Below are 4,566 nucleotides of genomic sequence, written 5' to 3'. Positions count from 1 at the left end.
AATAGTACCACTTTCGTCTTATTTAGCAAATATTGTCCAATCGTGGACCAACTAGGCTCAAAAGATTCATCTTGTGATTTCCAACTAAACTATGTAATTAATTATTTTTTTACCTACATTTAATACTCCATACAAACGGCTAAAAATTGATGTGATGGAGAGAGAGTGAAAAAACTTAAAATTTGGATGGCATCTAAACGAGGCCTCGTTAGAAAATCGACCGTAGCGTTGAAGCAATGCTGTTTCAGACCTTCCACCTGGTTACTCTGCTGATCCTTCTCCTCGTTCCTGTTGGCCGCTGCGCCGACGCCACCGCCGGCAGCGATGACGAGCAGTTCGTCTACAACGGTTTCAAGGGCGCGAACCCCACCCTCGACGGCGCGTCCACCGTGACGCCGGACGGCCTCCTGATGCTGACCAACGGCACCATCCAGATGATAGGCCACGGGTTCCACCCGTCTCCGCTGCCGTTCCGGGACCCGGGCGCCCAGAACGCCACCGCCGCGCGGTCCTTCTCGACCACCTTCGTGTTCGCCATCTTCGGGCCGTACATCGAGCTGAGCAGCCACGGCCTGGCCTTCGTCGTCTCCTCGGACATGGTGGTTCTGTCCACCGCGCTGCCGGGGCAGTTCTTGGGCTTGCTCAACAGCACCGACAACGGCAACAGCAGCACCCACGTCTTCGCCGTGGAGCTGGACACGATCTTCAACGCCGAATTCCTCGACATCAACAGCAACCACGTCGGCGTCGACGTCGACAGCCTGGTGTCGCGTGCCGCTGCGGACGCCGGGTACTACGACGACGGCACCGGGCAGTTCCGGAACCTGAGCCTGGTCAGCCGGAAGGCCATGCAAGTCTGGGTGGACTACGACAGCGGGGCAACTCAGGTCACGGTGACCATGGCCCCTCTGGGCTTGGCCAGGCCGAAGAAGCCACTGCTGCAGACCACCGTCGACCTCTCTGGCGTGGTGCAGGACGCGGCGTACGTTGGGTTTACCTCGGCGACGGGCATCCTCTTCTCGCGCCACTTCGTGCTCGGTTGGAGCTTCGCGTTCGACGGGCCGGCCCCGGCGCTAAACATCTCGGCGCTGCCAGCCTTGCCGCCGGCGGGGCCCAAGCCGCGGTCGAAGGTGCTGGAGATCGTGCTTCCCATCGTAACAGCGACGCTGGTGTTCGCCGTGGGCGTCCTGATCTACGCCCTGGTGCGGCGGCGGATCAAGTACGCCGAGCTCCGCGAGGACTGGGAGACCGCGTTCGGGCCGCACCGGTTCTCGTACAAGGACCTGTACCATGCCACCGGAGGGTTCAGTGACAAGCGGCTGCTCGGCGCCGGAGGGTTTGGGAGCGTGTACAAGGGCGTCCTCCGCAAGTCCAACACCGAGGTCGCTGTGAAGAAGGTGTCCCATGAGTCGAAGCAGGGCATGAAGGAGTTCATCGCTGAGGTCGCGAGCATGGGGCGGCTGCGGCACCGCAACCTCGTGCAGCTACTCGGCTACTGCCGGCGCAAAGGTGAACTTCTCTTGGTCTACGATTACATGCCGAATGGTAGCCTCGACAACTGACAAGTACCTCTACGACCGAAGCAAGGGTGCACTGGATTGGCCTCAAAGATTTCACATCATCAGAGGAGTGGCGTCTGGACTGCTGTACCTGCACGAGGATTGGGAGCAGGTCGTCATCCATCGAGATGTCAAGGCAAGCAATGTGCTCCTCGACGGCGAGATGAACGGACGATTAGGAGATTTCGGCCTCGCGAGGTTGTACGATCACGGAACTGATGCGCATACGACGCATGTGGTCGGCACTATGGGGTACCTGGCCCCTGAATTAGGCCACACCGGCAAGGCAACGCCGGCAACTGATGTCTTTGCTTTTGGGGCATTCCTTCTGGAGGTCACTTGTGGACGAAGGCCAATCGAGCAATACGAGCACAACAATCACACGGTGGTGCTCGTGGATTGGGTGACTGAGCGTTGGCGCAGGGGACTGATCCTTGACGCGGCAGACACGATGACCCCTGACGGTTTCAATCCTGATGAGGTCTCTCTGGTACTAAAGCTCGGTCTGCTTTGCTCGCATCCGTTGCCCAACGCAAGGCCAACCATGCGGCAGGTCATGCAGTACCTCGACGGCGACATGGTCCTTCCGGACTTGTCACCGGAGTATTTCGGCTTCACCGTGATGGAGCGGATGTATAGCAGCAAGGATACGATGGCATGCGTGTCGTCGTCCATGAGCATGGGTGCCAGTTCTGATCTCTCTAAAGGAAGATGATAGGCTTTTGTACTTGGGGAGTGTAACTGTTGATCCTGTTGTCGTTGTAATAAGAAATTGATCTTATTGTGTTTTACTGAAGGCTTCTAAAATACTCCAAATTAATATGGAGCATTCATTGTGAGTTGATTCGTGAGCTACTGATAATGGTATTTCCTCTTGAGGAGTACTTTGGTTGGTACGGAGCATTCAACTAGTAACTTCTATCCAGCGACGAAGCCAGGAATCGACGAAGTCAGGGCTGGCTTCCTCTCCTTTTTCCTCCAGCCCCTCCTTGCCTTCTTCTTCCTCCTCATGGCGGTAGCCCGGGCTAAGCCCGGGCTCCATGTAAATCATGGCTGCCCGCTGGCTTCGTCGCTGCTTCTATCCTTGATTCCGAAATGCATACATAGATGTTGGACATGAGACTATCTGAATATCGCTGCCTCATCTTAAATAGCACATGTTCTAATCGGTTGCTTTTGTTTTGCAAAACCGAAACTAACAAACGTTTACACTCTTTTTTTGCCACTTTTGTGCTGGTCGTGTGGCATAGCCTGTATTTGTCCATTTGTCATTTGTTTATGATTTGTTAATTGTCTTTGTGCTATAATATATTAACTTTTTATCCTTGTCTGACTATAAAAAAAAAATAGAAATTGCTAATTGTCTTTGTGCCAAATATATTAAATTGTGTTAGGTTTGTGATTTTGTCTAACGTATTTTTTAATCTCGGATCTAAAAATTGCAGATTATACCTCGAGCGGAGCTACGGCGGCCGCGGAGATCGATTCAACAACATAGTACGTCGACACACGGTAGCGAAACTGGCCGCAACGGGCGGTGTTTGGTTCGTGATCGCACCGACACCGGTGAACCGCGGCGGACCAGGCGTTGGCTCCGGACCCGTTGCAGCGATGTAGCAAGGCTGTAGTTGCTACTCGTCGCGTCGCACACATGTGCCGTAGGAATCGTAATCGCAGATCCCTCGAACTGGACACCAAGCAAACCCAAGGGAGCAGCGGAGCGCGTGCACCGTCAGGAGCAGACAACAGCGATCAATGGGATGGATGGGGTGCATTAGTGTCATCGACAAACGCGATTGGCGGTTACCCAGCCAGGCGGCGAGATCCCGCGACGCAGGAGCAGCGACTCCCACCTGTTCGTGGAATTGGGTTAGAGATTGCGGACAGGAGAGGAAAAGTACTAAACTGTCCTTAATCACAATTAATTATTTTTTTTAATTAATAGTTGTGATAAATAATTTCCATGAGAGGAACCGCCGGTTCCTCCAAGCACCCTAACAAAGCTCGTATTTTTAATATAAAATATATGTAATAACCGTTGTCGGAGCAGAAGCTTTAACAACTTTTTTTTGTCGTGTTATGAAAAGTATCTTGTCTTCATTTGAAAGAAAAATAAAACAGAAATGTTATACAACACACATGTGTTTTTTTTGTCTCTCTTTGTCGACGAAATATGGTCGGCAGTCTACCTAGGGGTATGCCCAAGGTAGTAGATTATCGGCAGACAGATGCGCAAGCCCCAAACAAGACGGAGACGCAAGACAGACACGAGGTTTTATCCAGGTTCGGCCGCCAAGAAGGCGTAATACCTATGTCCTGCGTCTGATTTGTATTGCTGTCTGTTAATGAGAGATGTTTTTTAGAGGGGTCCCCTGCCCGCCTTATATAGTCCGGGGGGCAGGGTTACAGATCTGGAAACTAATCCTAGTCAGTTACAATTGTCATATGTGGCCGGATAAGGATTCATATTCTAACCGACCAGGATCCTGCTTGGTCGCCAAATCCGTCTTGATTCCTTGTGCGGGACTCCGATCAGGTTAACCGGGCCGCACGTCGTCTTTCGGGTGGACCGAACCCATCGATCCGGGCCAGCCCAAGCTTAGCCGTAAGGGTATAGGGGTTAATACCCCCACAGCTAGTCCCCGAGCATCATGTATTATGCTGCGACACGCCATTTTAACCTTCTCCGATAAGTGAGGCTTGAATCCTTGACGCCTCCGACCACCGTCATCACCGGAGAAGTAGGTTGTCCGAAGAATGTATGGTGCTCTTAAGAAAAAAGAAATAGATTTCTGTCCTGAGAAGTGTGCCCACTTGTATTTCTGAAAAGAAATGTAAGTGGTCTTGAAGCATAGCGTCTTTGATCATCAGAGGCGTAGGGGTCGAAAAACAAACACATTCACCGCAAGGTGAAGTGTGCCCACTTAGTCCCCGAGCCTGCTAGTAGGTGACGTAGGCACGTGGTGCCAGCGCCGGCAAAAGAATTCCCAGTTAAGTTGAGAATCCA

General features: G+C 52.5%; 1 pseudogene; it reads left to right on the top strand.

Moving 5' to 3' along the window:
- Window positions 1–236: 236 nt before the first annotated feature.
- LOC136542501 (L-type lectin-domain containing receptor kinase SIT2-like) lies at window positions 237–2,403 on the top strand (annotated as a pseudogene).
- Window positions 2,404–4,566: the final 2,163 nt, after the last annotated feature.

Source organism: Miscanthus floridulus, chromosome 3, assembly GCF_019320115.1.
Source record: "Miscanthus floridulus cultivar M001 chromosome 3, ASM1932011v1, whole genome shotgun sequence".
Classification (NCBI taxonomy): domain Eukaryota; kingdom Viridiplantae; phylum Streptophyta; class Magnoliopsida; order Poales; family Poaceae; genus Miscanthus; species Miscanthus floridulus.
The sequence above is the reverse complement of the archived record's forward strand: the minus strand, read 5'-3'. Positions and strand labels throughout refer to the sequence as shown.